Source organism: Strix uralensis, chromosome 2 (genome assembly GCF_047716275.1).
Source record: "Strix uralensis isolate ZFMK-TIS-50842 chromosome 2, bStrUra1, whole genome shotgun sequence".
In the NCBI taxonomy this organism is placed as follows: domain Eukaryota; kingdom Metazoa; phylum Chordata; class Aves; order Strigiformes; family Strigidae; genus Strix; species Strix uralensis.
Window position 1 is genome coordinate 41,899,764 of NC_133973.1, and position 21,558 is coordinate 41,921,321.

Consider the following 21,558-nt stretch of genomic DNA (forward strand, 5'->3'; position numbering starts at 1 on the left):
GTCCCCTCAACGAGCGGCTTGTCGCTTGGCCACCCTTCCGCGCCGGGGGCCTCATCCTGCCCACGGGTACGACCCAGTTCCGAAGTTTGGTGACGAAGCCGCGGGGGGGTGAGTGGGGGGCAGCGTTCGGGTGCGCTGCCCTGGCCCCTCTACGCGGCTCTGCGGGGGGGTGGGTCGCTGCCCGGACGGGGCCCAAGTCCCCCCGGGCCGGGGATGCCGCCGGCGCTGGGCGGGCGGCCGAGGCACACAGGGGTTAACCGCGCCGCGGCCGGGAAGAGCAGTTAAAGTGCACGGGCTGCAGATGCTTTTCAGGCCTCGGTGTCTACCGTTTTAAATTAAAAAAATGCACCCGGCCCGACCATGCACCAGTGACCTGCAATTTCCCCTTCTTTTCAAACTGAAATATGGCCAAACTATCTTCAAGTTAACTTAGGGGCTAGGGACGGAGGCGGGGGAGGTTGAGGCGGGTGGGGGGTGGGGGGGAGGAGGAAATCGCTCTGGGTTGAGATCTCTGTGTCAAGTTTCATCCCCTCCTGACATTTCTGGCTCGGCGCCAAAGTCCTGAAAATGGAAAATTGGGGAAGGGCGGGCGGGGGGGTGGAAGGAGGAGGAGGGGGGGGAGCGGGCCAGAGCTCTCGGCGGAGCGGCAGTAGCGAGAGGCTGCGGCCAAGAGGGATGCGTGAGCGAGCCCGTCTGAGCGGAGCGCGGCGGCATCTTCCGCCATCCGTTCCGCCGCCCAGGCGCGTGGGGAGCCGCCGGCCGCTGCCATTGTTACCGGCGGGCGATGCGGGGACCGGAGCCGCCGCTCCGGCGAGAGATAAATAGCCCCTGACAGCGCCTCTTCGCACCCGCAGCTCGGCAGATCGCGCTCGGCGGACGGCCGCAGGTCTGTGTCGCTCCCTTTCGCGGGAGTCCCTTTAAATCACCACTGCCCCCCCCCCCCCCGTCCCTCTCCCGGGGGATGCTGCCGACCTTCCTTCCCCCCCCCGCCGGCTCCGCACGCCCTACCCCGCTCGCTCCCCCTCCCGCAGCCCGTTGCGGCCCCGCTGCCACGGCTCGGCACGGCTCGGAGCCACCGGCCCGGCGCGGAGCCCCGCCGGGGGCGGGGAGGGGGGGGGGCGGGTGGTGGAAAAGTCTGTACTGAAATACTTTCGGTAGGCTGCGCCTTTGCCAGGAGGGGTCTTAGTGCCGGGTCTTTTGTCTTGGGGCCTTCGGCTGCATCCCCCGGGGTGGCTGGCAGCTCTCCCGGGAAGAGCCGCCGGGGAAAGCGCCGCGGCACCCCGGGTTGCCGCCGCGGGCAGCAGCGCCTCGGCCCCCCGCTACCAGCGCCCGGCCGGCACTTCTGCAGACTCGCCCGCCTCCCGATTTCCCTCTCCTGCCGCAGGAGCCGCGGGGCTGGGGCCGAGCCCTGCCCTCCGCAGCCCCGTCCTGCCCGCGCCGCCCCTTCGCGTGGTGAGCGTGACAGTGGCCCAAGGCGGGGGGTCCCTCGCCAGCCCTGGTGCTCCCCTCCACCGGTCATCCCGGAAAGGGGGCCGGGGGGGAACTCCGGTAGCCAAAGCGCTACTTTCCAGCTGCCCCCCCCCCCCCCCAGCTCCCCGCGCCCGGCAGCGCCGGGGTGAAGGGGCCAGGTATGCGCGTTCCAGAGCCCGGTGGCACTTCCCCGGGCTGCCTTCCCCCGGGACACCGGCGAGCGCCACGTCCCCGCGGGCGCTTGCGAGCGGCCCCGGTGTGAGGCGAGCCCGCACTTTATTTTTTCCAGCGTCCCTTTCCTCACCCCCCGCCCCAGCCGAGGCCGGGCCGGTGGTGGGGGGTGTGTGTGTGGGGGGGTGTGTGCCAGAGGAGGTTATCGCCAGCCCGAAACATTATTTCCAGGCCGCGGGAGTCTCTCCCAGGTGGAGCCGGTGAGGGCGGCCGGTACCCGGGGAGACAAAGGCGGGAGCACGGGCTGCGACCGGAGCCCCGCGGCACAGAGAAGCAGCGGCTCGGCTCGGCCTGGCTCGGCCCCCCCGCCGACGGCGGGGCTCGGCCGGGGCCGGGGGTGCTGCCGCCGCCCGGGGGAGCGCGGGCCGGGCTTTCAGAGCGCGTCTTTCCAGATACATTGAATTGCACTTTTAGGCAATTGTTTTCCCTTTCCACTTGTTTGTCTCCTGCTAGCCTTGTAAACTGCCTCATGATTTATTACCTAGGCTAAGTGCTTAATTTGTGAATATGAAACAGATTAAAAGGAGATCGGCGTATTTTAGCAGGCAGGCCAGAGCAAAGCCCGGCAGCTGTTTCGAGTTTGTAGGCATCTCCAACCTCGTGTTAAGCAGGCTAGCCTGCTAGTGATCAAGGGGGTATCCCCGGGCTCTCTCCGAGAGGCCCCACCGCCGCCGGCTCCCCGTGCGCACGGCTGGGGCGGAGACCGGCCGCGGGGTGGGCGCTGCTGGGTTTTCTTTGGGGGCACACACACACACACCCCGATGCCGTCCCGTCAAAGGGGCTGGGATTCAGGACCCGCGGCGTCCCCGCCGAAGGCGGGATCTGCCGGCGGAGGGCCCAGCAGGCACGCAGAGGGTTAACGACGACTCTGCCCTCTCCTTCAAAGGACTCATTCGAGATAGAGTAAATACGGTCGGGGCGGGGGGGGGGGTGCCGCTCAGGCCACATGATGCAAAAGTAAGACAAGCACACTCCGGAGAACAAAGGCTTCCTACCCCCTTCCTCCCCCTCCCCCCCAAATCTGTCTTAATTCTGCAAGTAAACTTGAGCAGCTATAAAACAAAGGGGAACGATGGAAGTTATAGCCAAGGGACAATCAAAATAAATACCTTTGATTCAGTCCAAGCACGCACTCGGTATTTTCTGGAGCCCCCCCCCTACCCTCGGCCAGGCGGGACATCGCGGGCTCTCCCCGCGGCAGGGCTGGCGTGCACCGCCGGGGCTGTGGCTCGGGCCGGTTTAGGCCACGTCCCGCCGCCCCGGGAGAGGCAGGTCGGGCCGCGCCGTCGGGCTGGGGGCCGGCAGCAGCGGGGCCGGGCTGCCCCGGGTGTCCCACGGGGCCAGCTGGCCGGGAGACGTCCCGGTAAGACGCGCCCGGGTCCCCGAGGAGGCCGTGGGGCTGGGAGCGATGTCTGGCTCCACAGTGAGCTGTGCCCCGGCCCCGCGGGAGCCCGACTGGGGCCAACCAGGGTGGTTTGCCCCCCGACCCGGTGGTGGCCCCAGCCCCGGGTCATGCAAGTGACACCTCCCAGCCCGCGACCCCCTGCTCCCGACTGCCCTGCATTTGCAGAGCAGGCGAGCTACTTTCATGCTTGTCACCAACACCCTGGAGCAATTCCCAGCCCCAACGCCCCACAGAGCCTGCCTTCTCCTTCTGCCCGTCCCCCCCCCCCCCCCCCCGTCGTCCCCCCCATCCCCCCCCACCCGTCTTGGCCCTTGGAGGAGGTTTTAACGCATCAGGGACGGCAGAGGAAGTGAAGGGGGAGAGCAGCAAGCCAGCAGCCTGTGCAGCGAGCAGACAGTGAGGCCTGCCGAGTACAAAGCACTTCTGCTAAGCTGAAAAGAGGCAAAAATCTATAACGTGCCCTGTACCTTTGAGCGCCACGTAAGAACTGGGAGTGAGAGCACTGTGCCAGTCCCGCTGGAGCACAGCAGACAGGGCTGGCTAGGAGGTAAATGACTCACGTGCCCTCATTGCACTGCAAGCGGTTGCGCTGGTGCTGCAGACGTGACTGGTGTCGGAGCTGTGGAAGGAGCGAGAGACTCTGGGCAGACCATGGGGACGAGGTGTGGTGTGGCACATGTTTGGGCAGGCTGAGCCCTGGGTCCGCCGGGGAGCAGGAGAGCAAAAGACCATGCAGACAGCATTCAGAAAGATCCCTCTGTGTCTGTGTGTGTGAAGATGTCAGAGTGTCTGCAGAAAGCTGAATATAAACTGTGGCTGGGAGGCAGTCCTGTAGGTACATGGGAGAGAGGGCTCGGGGACACCCCCTCCCATGGCAAGGAAGCACCTGAAGGAAGAGCACAAGAATGAGACAATAGTGGATACATGTGTGTATGTGTGTCTATGCAACCATTTCGGGTTGGCTTGAGACAAGGTCCTTCTTCCGTATTTGGGGCAAGGTTTGTGGCAAACCAGTGCTGGAGCCCATTTCCCAGGGGCCTGATGGGGTTTGGGTGTAGTTGATGGGTCCCTGCCTTGTGACAGGAGAGATGCTGCATAGGCATTGGACGCCACTGCTGTTTCTAGCCCTGGGCCTTGGTGTTCACAGGTAGGACTGAAACTTTTGAGCAACCTGAAGAGCAGTAGGCAAAAATGGCCCCAGGGTCTCTGCACCTCCCTGTAGGTTCTGCACAGAGCTGTTCTCTCGCTAGGTGCCTCCAACATTGTAGCAGGGAGAGAAAAACACAGGCTTGTGTCATGGTGATAAGATACAGCGCTTTTCTCTTCAAGCAGTGTACATAACAAGAAACCGGAAAAAAAGACAGTGGCAACGGAAAAGGAAAAAAACCCTTTCCAACTTGCTGGCTTGGCCTTTGCAGTTATCCCTACCTCAGGGAGGACTATGGCCACAGCGTTAAGCCTTGGTTACACTGCTGAAATTCACCATGCTAAAAGTCACCTGGTCCCTCGAGCACTCTTGTAAAGCACGCCAGGTCCCCACAGAAAATGGTTTGCATGTGCTTAAAACTATGTGAATTGGATTTGCTTCCAACAGTGCATAATGCCTGTTTCAACCTGATCCTGTCTGGCTTTCACTGAATTAACGCCTGGATGGATCTAAGTCCAAATGTCTCAGACCAAAGTGGTTCAGATAGTCCTCCTGCTGCTGTCCCTTGCTGCCCCGAAGGCATTTTAAAATCTCCTTGGAAGTGCTCTTATGTGGCATGCTAAGCCTCAGAAACAAAGCAGTGGAGAATGCTACTAAAGCAGAACCGGCAAACCCTGATGGCTTGGAGCAGTTGGCAGGTTCACAGGAAGGTGTGAAAGCTGCTTCAGTTTGGAGCACAGGTGCACCCCAGGCTCCTCTCATAGTCCCAGCCCTCTCCTGCCAGCAATAGTGGGCTGCAGGTGCCCCATCCCTGCCAGCCTGCAGGCCTCCTCGCAGCCGGGCTTACAGTTTTGACGTTCGCCCAGTAACAGTTTGTTAAGTCGCAACATCTCTTTTTCACCGCTTCCTAACATCTCGCTGCCTCCAGAAGGCTCCTGAAAAGGGGAAAAATTATTTCAAAAGTCCTGTCACTGGAAACTCTTAAAGACCTCTACATGACCACCGAAACGATGTCTTCATATTCTTATAACCTGTTTATGCTCCCTGTCTGGGCTCTGTTTAGATTTGTAAGCTCTTCAGGGTATGGCTCTGCCTTGCATCCTCTAACGTACTGTGCCTGTCATCTAAACGCAAAACAGCGGGGAGAAGTTTTGGACTAGGATAAGGCTCAGGATGCGTAGAGATAAATAGAGGGATCGACATGCGCTGAATTTCAGTGGTACTTTATCTTTCCAGGTTCGCAAGTATTGTGTTACCTGACAGCAGCTTTAGTGTGCTGGGCACTCTGTAGGCGCAGAAAGCAGATCGTTCCTGCCTGCCCCAAAACCAGAAGCAAAACTATAAAAACTACAACAGCAGATGACCAGGAGAGCAATGCCAGTGGTGCAGGGAGGCAGGCAAGCTCCTGGCTTCAGCCATGGGCTCCTTTGCCACGGCTCTCTGAGGTCACTGCTCCCCAAGTCTGTGTCCTGCAGTTGGAAGAGAACAGTGTGCGTTTGTATGTGTGTGTTCATGTGAGTGTAATTTTGTTTCACATAATGTGGGTTACCTTTCTTTTAGTGGCAAATCGGTTCAGGGGTTTAGATAAAAGAGATCCTACAGCTGTTCCGTCCCTGGGAAGGGGCAGGCATGTCTTCTGTCGCTTTCTCTTCTCCTTTTTCCGAGCAGTCCCAACACTCTTTTTCCTAGCACAGTATCCAACCTCACCTTGAGAGCCTACCCGCTCTCAGGGTGAAGTGCTCTCACATGGGGAACAGGGGGAAAACGCAAGGAGTAAGGCACAGCAGGCGAGATGCTGCTTGGATGAATGGGAGGAGAAGGGAACCGGTGTGTAGGGCATAGAAGTACCCCCCAACAACATTGCACTGGGTGGTGCTAATGGTGGGGTTGCACCCCCACAGCCCCCCAGGAAATCCCCCTGCCAGGGAGATCAGGTGTGCCATAGGTGCAGGGCAGCTAATGGGCTACCTTCTTCTGAACCCCGGTAGTACTGCTTGGCTTTACAAAGCGTGAAGGCAACCTAGTCGGGAAAGAGAGCTCCATTGATTTAAATGCAAAATTACCCTCCCGCAGCTCTAATTTCCCAGGCGAGGGCCACGCAGGCTCTGAAAACATGAAAGTTGTTGATGTATTGGTTCAATTAATTTTTAAAAGAAGTTTGAATGCCATTTGTTTCAAATTTGATAGGAAAGTGTTGTAGATTTTTGCAAGCAAAGACCGAGGTGAGCGCGGATAGGGTGTGTATTTCGCATAGCCTTGAAAAGAGAGCTTAAACGAGGCATTCATTTAGTACCAGGCCTCCATGCAGGGATGAGTGAGACCCGTGGTGAAAGAAAAAGACCTGAGCATCTGTATTTGCTAAGTGGCACCGGCAGCAGTCAGCCAGCTCGCAGAGAAGAGCAGACGTGCGGGTGTGAGGCCCAGTGGAGGCTGCTGGGTCCCTGGTGCTTTTTAAAAGGAAATAATAGCTTGTGGGGGAACCCTTTCTGGTGGCCTTGGCTCCCGTGACCCCCCTCTGATGTATGATATTTAAACAAGGAAATGTCAATATTGGTTTTCCACATACAGCCTCGTTCTGCTCTCCATGAAAACTAATGACAAACCCCTTGGAGGGTTAGAGGAGAGCAGACCCCAAAACAGTCGCCCAGACCCACATACTGTTGGCTGCAGCAGCCTGGAAAGAAGAAAGAGCAGGTCGTCACGAGTGGCTGGGCGATGTGCGCTTGCAGGTAAATTAGAAAGAAGAAAAGCAATCCCATCCTGCAGTGCCTCAAAGCTGCAGGTCTGATGTTTTGAATGATTATTGCTTTTTAAAATTATAAATTGCATTTTGGTACAGCGAGTGAGGATAATGTGCTGCTTACTAGAATTAAGTGCAACTCAAGGGTGTTTTGTTATAACAAAGGTGACTTCTCTGTGCTCGCTTTTTCATGGTTGGGGCTAAGGAAGAATTTGATTTGAACCCGATGGCTATCTAGCAGTGGTTTTGGAAAGGAGTGATGCCAATTGTACAAGAACATATCTGTAAACTGGGCCATCAGATATATCTTCTGATATATGTGTCCTCTGAGGTAGGAAAGTGTAAGTCATAGGAAGAGAGGGCAAGTGTGTTTGACTCATAGTAAAACGAGGGCATGTGGAAAGTATAGACGAAGGGAGGGCTGCCACTACTAGGACGTGAAGGCTGTGCCATGTGTCATGGGAAAAATAATTTTATTGTGGATAATTTAAGCTTAAAGGGGTAGTTGTGGTGTAACTGCATGGCACAGAAGGTGAGGTGGGGCATATACGCAAAAGCAATTTAACCCTTAATCCTGTGCTGCCCTCGTCTTGGTGTTGGTTTATGCAGGTTGGGCCTCTCCGGGTGTTTCTGTAGCAGCTTCAAGGTCCTCTAACATAACGTGAACTTCATCATAGTTCACCCCAGGGTAAACAGTGTAGCTACACAGGCTTTACACTGTATTGGCACCATGTCCCTGGGGGCAGTAGCAGAATAAGTGGTGTACGAGTCCCTTATTCAGCTCTGTGCAGATGAAGAATTACTCCTATGTGGGGAACAGCTTTCCTGGGCAGGTCGTAGCTGCTTTCCCACTAGAAGGTGCCCATGGTGCGGGCCCACTATGGCCACCCGGTCTCCAGCATGTGCCATGACCTCTGTTAGGGCAGAGATGTCGGTGGGAACAGCCTGGGGAGCTGAGTGAGCTAGAAGACGCTGTGGGCCAGTCTGATTGCCTTCGGTGGGAGAAGTACCTGTGGTCTGATGCATGACCATGATGTCATGATTAATGTGAATCTCCAACTGGGACTATGGAAAAAGATCTATTGTTTGGGAGGAAAAAAAATAAAGGACTGTTGCTCAGCTATGAGTCCTGCTACAAAGCACAGGGACTGTGTATAAAGCTGAGGCCCAGCCGTTTCCAAGACTATGTCTGTCCTACATGATTTTCTGCTTTTGAGGATACACATGATATGGAGGGAGATCTTTGGGGCACAGACTGTTTCACCCTTGTTACACGAGGCCCAGCACAGTGCAGTCCTAGCTACAGCTGAGGTTTTTGGGAGCCAGTCTCACCCAAATATTCCAGGGCATCTCAGCTACAACTTAGGCCACCTCTCATGCAGAACAGAGTCCAGGCTTGCAGCACCCAGTGCGATGGCACTCACTGCATGCAGTGTTTCCTGATGTAGCTCGGGAAGATCGGAAACTGGGAAGGTACTGGAGCAGTGCAGTTAGTGCTTCTGTAACACATGGACCTTGGTCCTCCGAGATCCCACCATTCCACGCTGCCATTGCACAGGGAGGCTACCTCAGAAGCTGAGATAGATAGACTGAAGGATGGATGGGCATCACCAGGATGGGCAGAGGAAGGGCAGCTCCTATTTCTTTATCAGAGGACATGTTTTCATCCGGTATGTAGTGGGAGAGCTCTACCCTGCTTAATGTCTGTCTTCTGGAGCAGACGTTCAGGTGAGGGTGGATGAGGAATGGGCTCATGTGTGAAAGCAAACTGTTTGCCGTGGCTGAAGAAGACCTCATGGAAGCTGTCTGTGAACTATCTGGGGAGGAGTGTCTCAAAACTGAGCCCCACCATGACCACTGAAAGGAAATTAACTACCCCAAGTCTTGCTGGAACTTAATTGGAGCTTTGGCATGGCAAGAGAGGAAGAGGGAAAAGAGGGAATGGTGTAGTGGAGCTCTGTCTACGCGCAGAGCTCTCTGTTAGTGCACAGCCAGGGCTAGTGCCATTGTGAGAATATGCAGCAGTAGCTTCTTACAGACAAAAGAAAAAAAATATGAAGCCCTACTGAAGGCTAGGGCTGGTGGAGCACTGAAAAAGCCCCAGCTAGAAAAACTAAGCTGGCTCTGCAGTTTGGTCAAGCAACGCTCAGCGTTGTGAATTTGATGAACAACACCAGTCTGCACGAAGACAGGCGACTTTTTAAATGGGGTTTTAATAAAGTCAGTATTGCTAAGGCTATCTATAAAGGTAATCTGCATAGGGTTTTAAACAAGTAAACTTAATGATGCCATTAACGCTTCTGACATGAATGAGACCGTTGCTGGAATACTGTGTCCAGCTCTGTTGTGGTGTTTGCATGTTAAAAGTGTATTGGCAAATTATTACGGGATCAGAAAAGAGCTACAAGAGTGATTCAGGGTCTGGGAATCACATCTTATTGCAAAAGACTAAAGAAATCCCATCTATTAATTTATCCAAGAGGAGGCTATGACTTGGTTTGATCATAGTCTTTAAGTGCCCTAAGTGTCTCTATGGGGAGATTTCTGATAGTAGAGATCTCTTTAATGTGGCAGACAAAGGCATAATGAGATCCTATGTTGGAAAATGAAGCTCTATGAATTCTGAACAGAAATAGGTGCTTTTTTTTTTTTTTTTTTTTTTAAACCAGTGAGGGGACATAACCACTGGAACAACTAAGGCAAGCAGTGGGTTTTCTGTTACTTAAAAATCTTCAGAGCAAGATTGGATGCCAGGTTAAAAGCTCAGCCAGAATTTATGAGTCTGATACAAGAACGTCTGGCTGAAATTCACTGGCCCATGATATGTAGCAGGTCAGACCAGCTGATCATAACGGTCCGTTCTTGGTTTAAAAAAATGTATGAATTAGGTATTTAAAGTCCCCTGAGCCCCGATATTACTGGAGGTCTTGAAGGAATGCATTATAAGCTGTCATCATTTAATTGTAAGCAAGCAGGGGGATTGCTTTTTTTTTCATTAATAAAACTTCTTTTCCAAGAGCTTATTAGGCACCAGAGTTAAGCAGCTGTTAACAAGCATGACAACATTTTAAAAACAGTTCAAATAATTCTTCTTCTCCTGTTTGCTCAGCTTTGTTTTGCAGTGGCATAATTTCATTAATGCCACATCTACCAGTGCTTCTCTAGACGAAACTGCAAATTCCAGCAAAATAAAAAAAGCAACCTGTGCACGTAGGGTAGCCCCCTTACTCCACGCCCTCCTTCACATGCATCCCTTCGTCTCACAGATGCGTTGCAGGCTTCGCACCGTGCATGAGCAGAGCAGGGAAGAAGTCTGTCCGTTTTCTAGTGCAGGCCCCTCGGATAGGTGGGAATCCATTGTCTGTCACAGGAGCACTTGGCCTGCAGAGCTCCTGGCTTGTCTGAATGAATGGCAGGGAAAGGGGAAAAAGGTATTAAGGAGACACCTGGTATTCCTGAAATTACGCAAGCTATTAACCTCCTTAAAGTTGCATAAAATGGCCTCCAGCGAATGGTCAGAATGTTTTTCTTAGACTGGAGGAGTAGTTTTAAGGCAGCACAAACTTTCTTAATATCTCCTCGAGGGGGGGGGGGGGGGAAGTAACAAAAAATCCCAGCAGTGGCTCTCAGGAGCCTTGAAAATCATATCCACGGTTGCGTGGACATACTAAACCTGTGATACGTTCAGTGCCTCGTTAGTCTCAGTTGTCAAAACTGAAACAAGAGGTGGTGAGGAGCGCAGCAAAAGATGGAGTTTCAAGTCGCTCGGGGACTGCGCTGCCGTCGGCGGGAGTTGCTCACCCCCTCCCTCCGCCTCCGCTCCCCAACCCCGCAGCGTTTGATGTGCAGGCGGGGAACCGGCGGGACGAGGCCCCGGGGCCCAGCGAGCTGCTGGCCGGGACGGCCGGGGCGCCGCCACCCCCGGGGCGCCGCCACCCCCGGGGGGCGGGCGGGGAGGTCGGCGGGGAGCCGAGCGGCGGGAGGGGGGAAGGTGAACCCGGAGCCGAGCGGGGCACAAACCCATTAGTCGCACATAACTTGGGAAGACGCTTGGCCTCGCCATGACAACCGGCGGCCCGGGCTGCTCCCACGTCCCGCCGCCTCCCGCGGGAGCCCCTTTCGGTCCCCTTTCCCGGCGTTTGGGGAATGCGGGGCTGCAGAGGCGAGCCCGGTGCCGGTCACAAAAGGGGATGAAAGGAGCTCTGTGGTTCACTTTACACGTCCGAGAGGCGTTTTCATGCTCCGTAACGAGAAGCGATCATTCCGAGGAAGTTCAGATCAAAGGGGAGAGCATCCCGGGCATTTGCATAATTGCCGGATTTCGGAGCACGGGCAGCCGAGCGGCGGCTGCCCAACCTGGGCACGGCACCGGGGGCCGCTCCTCGCCTTGTCCGGGGGCCCCGGGGAGGCCCGGAGAGAGGGGAGGCTGCAGACCGTGCCCCCGCGGGGAGACAGCGAGGCCTGCCCCGGGAGCGGGGGGGATACGGGGGCCGCGGCCGGGGTGCTGGGGCACGACTCCGGTGCCCGACGGCAGGCAGCCCCCGGGGGCTCCGAAGGGCGAGAACCCCCCCCGGTGCGCGGCCAAGCGGTGTCCGGGTCCGGGGGGGCCGTGCCCCCCGCCCCCCCCCCGCTGCCGCCGTTGTTGCGGGGGGGGGGGGGGGGGGCAGTGGGGGCCGGCTCCCTGCTCCCACCCGGCGACGTCTGCGCCGCGGAGCCAGCACGTCGCCTCCCCGGGCGGCTGGCGGGCGGCTCCCGGCCCGGCGGCTCGCACCGCCACCAGCGAGCGGGGATAAAGGGATTAAACGGCACGTTCGCTCCGCCGAGAGGTGTGTGTGGTGGGGGGAGCTCCAGCCTCCCGCTCCCCCCGTACGCCTTCCCCCGCCGCCTGCACCCCCGGCCGGCCCCGGCAGCGGGGAGGCACCGGGCGCGCCCGCCGTGGCTCATTGTTCCCGTAACCAGCCGGGGCTGCTGCCGCAGGCGGCCGCGGTGCTCGAGGCGACGGGGCTTGCCGCTGCTGCTACCGGGGAGGGGATGCCCGGGGACACCCTTTTCAGCCATTTTAAAGCGGCGGCAAAGCTGGCGCCTCGCCGCGGGTGTCCCGCCCCCCCCCCCCCCCCCCCCCCGGGTCTCTCTGCGGGGCTCCGTCCCGCCGCCCCGAAACCGACATCGCCCGCACACGCCCCGCGCCTGCCGTCCCCGGGGGAAACCCCACCCCGCCGCTCTGCGGGGACCCCGCGCCCCGTCCTGGGGATGTGGCCAACCCCGGCCCCGGCTCCCGCTGCTCCCGCTGCCCCGGACCCGAGTCACGGTCCAGCCCGTCCCCGCCCAAGCCGCCAGCCCGGGGTGCAGCCGGCCCCTGCCCCAGCCCCGGCTCGGGGTGCAGCCGGCCCCAGGCCGAGGTGCAGCTTCCCCGGAGGGGGTGGGGGGAGCGCGTCTTCCCTCCGCATGGCCGGGCCCGGGCGGGCTGGCCGGGCGCCAGGGAGGTGAGGTTAGCCTCGGAGCTGGCTGGCGGATGGCATGTTATTGTGAAAAGCGAGCGGGGAAGGCAAATAGGAGCATGGCACCGTATAGGCTCGCCACGTGACCGAAATGTGTTTATCTCGCCCCGGAGAAGCCGGGCTGCCTGCGGGGGCCAACCTTGCCTTCATGGCACAGCCACAGCTCCCGTGGCTGGGCCCTGCGAGGGAGCCGAGACCACTTCTGTTTGCTTTTGCTGTCGCTTCGGCTCTTATCATTTGCCTTGTCATTCAGCGTCAACCTCTCCCGGACTCCCTCCCCACGCACCCACCCCCCCCGCCGCCTTCCCCAGGGTCAGTCGGGAGAAGACTGGGAATCCATCTGAGGAGACGGTGGAAGAAGGGTCGGATGGAGATGGGCTGGGACGGGGGGGGGGGGAAGATAAAAGCAGCTGCATGCAGAACAAAGGTGCTGGAGGGTGGCTTTTGGTGGTAGAGCAGAACCTCGTAAATGGGAGATTTCCGTTCGCAAGACTCCGCTTGCACAGTTTCTGTCCTGCCCTTGAACTGACAAGTGAATATCTGCATCGCAACCAGAAAGTAAATCACACCGAGCCTGGCTCGGGGAGGGAGCGCACAACCCTTCGTTCGGTTGCTAAGTGCGAAAAAGTGGACGATTTCAGCTTTCCAGCGCTGCCCCGCTTCCCCGGTACAATATTTACTTTGGGAGCCCGGCGAAAGGCGCTCGGTGTTTATTACGGCGAGCGGCGGAGCTAGCTCGCCTTTGCGTGATTAAGAGCGAGCGGAGGAGCGGCCGTGGTGCGGAATATCAAAGCGAGACCGCCTTGGCAGGGCTCCCAGGCAGGGCTTTGCTGGCACCCGCGGGATTCCGCGGGGCAGGGCGAGCGCGGCCCGGGCGGCGGCGGCGGCTGCCGCTCCCCGCTCCCCGCCGCCGGGGCTCGGGGGGAGCCCGCGGCCCTTCGCGGGAGGCCGAAGGCAAACGCCGTTCCTGCCGTGGGCTCCGCTTTAACGAGGCGCAGCGGCCGGGCCCGGTGCTCGGCGGACTCGGCCGCGGCCGGCCGGCCAGTAATCTCGTTAGTGCCGCCGCGTTTGGGGAGAAAAGCGCCCGACGTCCCCGCCCGGCCCGGGAGAGCAGACAAAGGTCTGCGAGGCAAGGCTCCGCGGCCGTGCCACGGCGGGCCGGCCTCGTTAATGTTCAATCGGGAGCGGGGGAGCCGCGCCGGGGGGGCGCCGACCCCCGGCCGCCGACCCCCGCGGAGGGCGGCCCCGCGCAACGCGCCGCTCCGCCGTGCCCCGCCGGGATATTTTCTCCGTGGAAGTTATGCTAAAACAACATTTGTGTGCACGTTAATGATTTATTTATGTGGCTAATAACGCTCACATTCTCGCTGATATTTGTCTAGGCGAAAGACCAGCTGCGAAAAGCCCCGCAGCTGTAGCCAGTGCTAGAACAGAGTGCCTTGGAACCAGAAATCAATGCTCCTGAAATGAACAAGTGGACAACTTATTAGGCTCAGTCACTCCACACGCCGTCCCCTGATAACGAATAGATGAAGTAGGCGCTGGAGAAAGGACGCGTCTGGGAAGGCCACTCGTGCCCAGTCCTCCACGGCCAGGCCGGGTAACTCCGCGGGGCGCCGCCGGCCGCACGGACAGCCCCGGGCAGGGCAAGGGCTGCGACACGGCACTGGCGGGCTGCCTGGGGTTAGATGGCGATAAATACGGCGAGCGCCCGGGAGAACGGCTCCAGGAGTCATTGGTAAAGGTGTCCGGTTTCCCTGCTGCTCCAGAAAGCACAACCGACAGGTTCAGCGAGATCACGTAATCGTGGCGTCTCTGCCTAGAAACAGTCGCGCTAATTTTGCATTTTTACCATCCACGGGGAGGAAAAATACCTGTCCTCCCGCAATGCAAATCCTTACGCAAATAGATCTGCGGGCACAGAGGGAGCCGCTGCCACCCTGACCTCCCAGCCACGAGCCGCTGGCCCCGGATCCGGAGCGGCCGGCTGGCAGCAGGACGCTCCGAAAGCACACGGGATCGTGCGAACTCCTCGGCAGCCCCTCGCAACTCGTTGCTGGCTGAGAAAAGTCCGAGCAGGAGCCTGCGGTTAATCTCCGAGGCCTTCGTGCATCCCTGGCGAGCAGCGCCCCAGCGCTAAGTGCAATTAACATAACAGACACTAAAATAGGAGAGAGTAGCGCTGAATTTAATTTACAGGCTTAAAAAAAAAAAGGGGGGGGGGGGGAAACAATCTTAGCACTTGGAACGGTCTGGTGATGAAGGCGGGGAGCGAGGTGGAAGGCGGGGGGGCAGCCCTCCTTCCTCGGAGAGGGACCGCGGCCAATTCCCGCGGACCCGCTCCGGGAGCCGGGACCACCTTCGTGCTCGCAGCACCGTAAAACACTTCTAGACAGGTAAACTCTCCGACGGGGATGCCTCCCGCCGCGCCGCCCCAGCGCGGCCCCCCCCGGCCTCCGGCGGGCGCTCCCGCGGCGGCGGGGGCAGCCGCAGCGCGACCAGGTCGCCGACGCGGGCAGGCACCTCCCGGAGCCTCCTTCCTGCCCCCCCGACACGCACCCCCCGATCCGGCTCGCTTTCCTGCCTGGGGGGAGAAGGAGGAAATAGATGGGGGGGGGAAGAAGTGGCCGGGGAACCCCCTCCCCGCTTTTCCTCACATCCCTCCCTCTCCCCCCCCCCCCCCCCCGCCTCCTGCAAACTGCCTTCCATTAGCCGCAGAAGTTCACAAAAGAGCGAGTAATAAGAGAGGGAGATCGAGGTTTCCGAGAAAAGGGAGAGGCGAAAATAGCGAGGTAGAGATAAAAAAAGAAAAAAAAATAAAATCGTCGCAACCGAGGGACCCACCGATCGGCTGGGAAGCTGGTGGTATCCGGCCCGGGGAGAGGGGGGGAAGGAAGGGAGAAAAGAGGGCTTTAAAAAACTGGAAGGCAAAAGCTGTTGGGGAGGAAGTGTAAGCCGAGAGGGAGGCTGGGGGAGGGGAGAGAGCGCCATCTTTTCATGTCACAGTCACAGAGACAGCGCTGCGCTCGGCCACAGCGTCTCGGTTTCTTTTTAACAGCGGAAAACGTGCGATTAGCAGGCAGACGGGCGGAGACTACCAGCCCTGCGCGCACACACAGCCCGCAGCTCTGTCTCCGCGCCGTGTAATCCCAGCGCTCAGCCCTGCTGCACCCCCTCATTAAAAACCCGGAGATTTCCTCCTCCTCCTCCTCCGCCGCTCTCCGAGGAAAACAACGCCTGCCACCGCCTGAACCCGGGCAGCACCGCCCGCCCGGGGGCCGCCCGGGGCTCCCCGCCGCCCGGCCCGGTGGGCAGCGCCGTCCCCGCCGCTCGGTCCCGGCCTCCCCGCGGGAGGCTGACGCTCACCCCCCATCCCAGGAGGCCGCCCCCCCCGGGGGACACACACACGGCGTGTGGGGGGACGGCCCTGTCTGCAGCCCCCCGTCTCCAGTCCCCAGGGGCTGCTGCTCCCCCGCTGCCGGGGCCGCTGCTCGCCCCCCCGCGCCCTCCCTTTCTCCTTCCCGAGGGCCAGGGCGGGGTGTGCCGAGCCGGAGCTCCCCGCGCTGGGGCCGGCGGCGGGGAACAGCGCCGGGGCTCCCCCGGGAGCCGGCGATCCCGCGGCGGAGCCGGGCACCGGCCGCCCACGGCCCCATGAACGGCGCTTTATTCCGCAGCGCTCAAACCCCTCATTGTGTTGGGCAGAATCACCTGCCTCCTCCGGAGCCGGGAGATTAATTTAATGCGATACAGAGCGCGCTCCGTCCCGGCCCCTCCTCGGCGGGGAGATCTCCGCCGGGCGCGGGGGGGGCAGGGGGGGGACACGGCACGGCACGGCGAGGCGGTTTGGCATCCTCCGAGCACCGGCTCTCCCGGCGGCGCCCGGGGAAACCTTCCCCGCCCGGTAGCGTTGGCGGCGGCGGCAGCTCCGATCGGAGCCGCACAAGCAGCCGCCGCGCAGACCTGCTCGGTGCCCGGTGGGGGGCGGGGGGCGGCGGGGGGGGGGCTGCGAGGCGGGCGGGGGCCGAGCCGTGCCTGGCGAGGGGATTTGCTGGGTCGTTGGCTGCGCCTGGGGAAAGGCGGGCGGGGGGGGGCGGGTTGGCTGCGCCTAGCGATGGGGGATTTGAGAGGGAAGGGGAGGGGGTGGCTGGGCTCGGTGGAGGGGGGGGGCTGGCTGCCGCGACTGCTGGGGACGGCGGCTGTTATTATTGTTATTACTGTTATTGTTATTTTTAGGGGGCGGCGGTGGTGGGAGAGGGTGGGGGTGGGGCGGGCCGCGCTCGGCGGGGGGCGATGTGGAGGGGGGGCCGCCGGCTGCGCCCGCGGAGGGGGCATGAGGTGAGGGCGGTGGGAGAAGCGTCTCCTCTGTTTCTAATAAAGGAAACGACTTTTATTGAACGATAAATGCAGGGGAACGAAAGTCGTGTGGGTGCGCCTGGTGGGGGCGATTGATTTGGCGGAGGGAAGCGGGGGGCGGCTGCCCGTGCCGGTGCGGGGTGTTTGGGGCGGGGGGCGCGCAGCGGCGAGGGGCCGGCTGGCCTCGGCTGCTCCTGCCCGGGGGGGATCTCGGGGAGGGGGCGTCGGCCGCCCCGGTGGAAAGGGGCGAGGGCTCCCCCTGGTCGGGGGGGCTGGAGAGAGGGAGAGCGGGATGCTCACGGTGGGGGGTCCGGAGGGGGGGGGGGGCGTAGGCCGTGGGGTGGTGCCGCCTGCCCTTCTCGGGCAGGGGGGGCTGAGGGGGAGGTGTCGGCTGCGCCTTGCCAGTTGGGATTTGATAGGGGCGGTAGGAGACACGTCTCCTGTTTCTAATAAAGGAATCGGCTTTTATTGAAGGATAAATGCAGAGAACCAAAGTCGTGTGGGCTGCAGCCGCCGAGCTTCGTTAGCTGCCGATGTGACTGTGAAGATAAAACGCTCCACAGTAACTCGAGCGCGAAGAGCTCCGGGGATGGGGACGGGCTCTCCCCGCCGGCCCCGGCCCCGGCCCCGGTTCTCTGCCCCCGCCGTGCCCCTCGGCCCTGGCCCCGCGGCGGAAGGTGCCCGGGGAGCCTCAGACCGTGCTAACGGCTCGGCCTTGGGACTTCGCCAAGTTTCTCTGACTTAGGGGAACTCTGGGGATGAGTAATCGCGCCAGGCTAGGGTTTGGGAGGGTGGTGTTTTTTTTTTTTTTTTCGCTCGCTCGCTCTCTTCTTCCTTTTTCCCCTTGTCATCAGCTGCTGACCCACTCACTTCGAGAGCACGGCACCGACGGGTTTCTGAGAAGGCGGCGGGAGGAGACGGGGGATGCGGCGAGCCCGGGGAAGCCCCCCCACCGTCTCGGCTCCCCGCCGAGCCACCCGGGCTCCACTCCGGCCCCGAGCACGTCGGGGCTGCGCGGGGTCCCCGCTATCCCGGCTCCCGTGCGGGGGCCCTGGATGCGGCTTTGCCGGGGGACGAGGGGACGCCTGCCCACCCATTCCACACATGCCCACTCCGCTGCCTCGCATGGAGGCCCGTGCGGAGGTTTTCCCAGGCCAGCGAGGACACGGCGCGGCCGCGCCTTGCCCTCGAGGAGGTGTCGGGAAGCCTTTTGCTACTCGGCATCTCGGCTTATCGCAGGTGACGACGGCTTAAGGACGGGAGGGGAAAACTCCGGTCCTGGTGTGGGGGGGGGCAGGCCCCGGGGACGGGGAAGCAGCGCGTAGCCCAGGCCGTGGCGGGCGTGGGCGCGCCGAGCCCCGTTGCCCGGGGGAGCGGCGCCCGCATCCTGCCCGCGGGCCCCGGGGCGGGCGCGGCGGAGCCTTGCCCGATGCCGCGGAGGGCCGGGGCAGCGCTGTGCCCGCCCGCGGCCTCCGCCTGTGCCTGCCGGGTGGCGGGGCGCGGCGGCGGCCGCGGGGTAGGAAGCGGCGGGGGCGGGGGGGCTCAGGGAAGGGGGGGGGGGGGGGGGGGAAGCAGAAGCGACTCGACGCCGAGCGCGGCTGCCGTCAGCGGATCCTGCAGCTTGGCCGGTGGGGGAGCATCGGCGCCCCCGCCGCGCCGCCCCGATGCCGTCGGGGGTGCTGCAGCGAAACGACCTGGAAAAGGCAGCCTGGCTTGTGGCTCAGCCTCACCCGCTGCGGCGTGTGGTGCCGGCGTGGGGCCCTCCTCAGCACAGCTCCCGGCCCGCTTTACGGGCAACGAGGGGCCGGTAAGGCGGGCCGCGTCCCCCGCCTGCGACGGGGGCGGCGGGCGGGCACGGCCGGGGAGCGCCGCGGAGCTAATCTCGGCGCCTGGCAGGTTTCAGTCCTCTGATTACCTGAGTGATTCGGCTTCCGAGAGGCGGGCTAGGAAGCGGCTGCTGCCCTGGTTTGGGTACCGTGGTGGAGGAAGGCGGGGGGGACACGGCGTAGGGAGATGAAGTGAGGACGGGGTGTTAAATGGCATTTCTAAACGGAAAATACTTTTATTTTCCCATGTTTTTTTGAGGCTGCTTTCGAAATGAACATTTTCTGCGATAAGAGGTGACCGATCAGAATCGCTGGGGGGAGGTTGTAAGCAGACGTTTTGCCCCAGCTTACTGTTATCTTATCTTTCACACTTGCAGGGCGAAAAAGTGGCTTATCTTTATACCCACCCCCCTCTCGCCTTAATTGCTAAAAACACTGTGAAGTGTTAAGTACAGGACTAAAGAATCTCTCCGCGTGTCTGCCATGCGAGTGGAGGAAAAAAAAAAAAAAAAAAGGATCCGATTTGAAAAATTAGGGGCTTTTCTCTGGAAAAGTACACACGTGTACACACCGAGAGCCCCTCCCTGCCCCCGCTCCGCTGCCGCTTTGATGTTGCAGGCTCTCATTTCATATGTATGCACCCCGGCGAGCCACCCGCCGCTGCCGGGCTTCCAGCCGGGGCGCAAATCCCGCTCCGCACGCCGGCGAGCCCGGGGGCCGCGCCGCGGGGCGCGGGCGCGGAGGGCGGCGGAGGCCTCCGCTATCACCTCTGGGGCGGAGTGAATAACCCCAGTGTTTATGAACCCGGGCGCGGAATTGGTATTCAGCGCCGAGCCACGGAATCGTCTCCTCGCTTTCTCTCCCCACCCCCTCCGAAACAAAACACAACACAAAAACAAAACCAGAAGGAGGACGGAGGTGATTCATCGACTGTATCCAATTATTAACATACAAGCTGTAGTCTGCACAAACACACCTTCAAACCATGGCGGTTCCCCCGGCCGTCGTATTATATTTAAACTCGGGAGCGTGGTGGTGGCTGCCGTGCCTCCGCCGAGCCGCCGCTCGCTGCCGCTCCTCCCAGGCCGCCGAGGGACGGCGACGGCGGACGGGGCGCAGCCCGCGCCCCCCGGGGCTGGGGGAACCCCACCGGGAAAAGGGGACGCAGCCCCCGGCTCCCGCGTATCCCCTTCCGTGGCGAAGGCTCGACCTCGCCCGCACGGCCCTGCGGCCGGGGCCGGGGTTTTGTCTGGCTTCGGTTCCTGCCCTCCCCCGGCGCCCTCCCCGCCGCGCCGCCCGCTGCCCCCCGCCGGGCTGGAGTGGGGAGGGGGTGGGGGGGGTGAGGGGCGAGGAAAGCGACAACCCCGCCGGCGCTATTTTTACTCCTCTCCAGACTTGTGCGGCGCACGCCCCCTCCCCTGCAGGGCCTTGCCTGGCGGCGGCATCTCCCCGCTGGCAGGAGCGGCCGGGGCTGCCGCCGGCCCGCCTTCCCCCTCCGCCCGCCCGGCCGGGCCGCCCGCCCCCCCGCGGCCCGCCCCGGCCCCTGCGCCCGGGGCAGCGCCCCGCAGCAGCCCTCTGCCCGAGGGGACGGGGCGGGGGGGACCGGCCGGGGCCACGGGCGCGCCGCAAGCAGACAAAATGGCCGAGGTATGGAAGCGGGAGAGGTGGAGGGGGCAGCTCGCAGCCGGCCTGCCCTCCTCCCGCAGCGGCGGGCTGCTCCCCCGCTTCCCCGGGCCGGGGTGGGGGCCGTGCCTCCCGCCCGTGCCCCCGCGGCCGCCCCGGTGGGCTCGGCGCTGCGCCTTCCCCACCGAGCTCTGCCCGGGCCCGGCGAGTGCTCCCCCGGCCGAGCCCACCGGGCGACGGGCGGCAGGCCGAGTTCCCCGGACAGATGCCTGCCTGTCCTCCCTCCCGGGCTGCCCGCTCCGAGCGGCAAAGCGGGGCCCGCGAGGGCCGCGGGCACCTCCGCTCTTTTGTGGAGCGGGGAGCGGGTGCGGAGCAAAAGCAAACACAACCGGAGAGATTTGTCATTCGCCTTTGTAAGAAAGATAGCGGCACTTAGTCCGTGAACCGAGCGCGTCTCGGGCTCTTCTGGGGCGAGGGAGGGAAAATAATGGATCTCCTGTCAACAGAGTAGCCCTGAACTACGAAGTAAAATTATAGTACTTCTGCTATGCAAAAACCCCTTGATTGCACGGGGAGTTCGCATGGCGGTGTAACAATATGCTGGCACCGTGTCAGGTCTGAAAGCGCTGCAGACCCTGTATAACGCCAATTGAGGCTTGTCTTGTTTTGTTATTCAGATTTCTACACTTCCATTAAAAACAGCCTTACAATAAGCAATGATAAAGGTCTGATTTAAGACACACTCAAGCAGGGCAATTCAGAGCTTAGGACAGTGATCTGTTATTTATAGGCTTTTCCTAGCACTCATCACCAGGCTGTCTGAGCACCTCGCTCGCATTAATTCATTTTCCCTTCGCAGCGCCCATCTCCCCTCTCTCTCATTTCCCGTGCCCGGGAGACCCGCGTGCTCCGGTTGCCGTTCCGTGGGCAGGGGAGCGGGGTCTGGAGGGGGTCGGGGGCCCGGCCTCGCTGCTCCTGAGCTTTAACCCCCAACTTTCTGAGGTGCGCGGGCCGGGGGCGGGGGGGGGGGGGGGGGGGGGGGAAGCTTCCAATTAGAGGCGGCGCTGGAGGTAAATGAGAGCCGGCGTAAAGCCATCCCACTTGGAAGCCTCCTGCGAGAAGCCCATTCTGCCATTAACAATGGATTTGTCTTTACGAGGAGGTTAAGTACTTCGCATTATCGGAGCAGCAGTTTCTGCGAGCGCATCCTCGCCCGGCTCCTCGGTGGCAGAAGCCGCCGCAGCAGCGCCGAGCCCCGAGCATCT

General features: G+C 61.2%; 1 protein-coding gene across 1 annotated transcript in view; it reads left to right on the forward strand.

Moving 5' to 3' along the window:
- The first annotated feature begins 790 nt into the window (after positions 1-790).
- BCOR (BCL6 corepressor) overlaps positions 791-21,558 on the forward strand; it is an 82,415-nt gene continuing 61,647 nt past the window's right edge. Inside the window, exon 1 of the mRNA XM_074858531.1 lies at positions 791-886. The gene's annotated coding sequence lies outside the window, so the exon portion shown is untranslated. The remainder of the gene's footprint in view (positions 887-21,558) is intronic.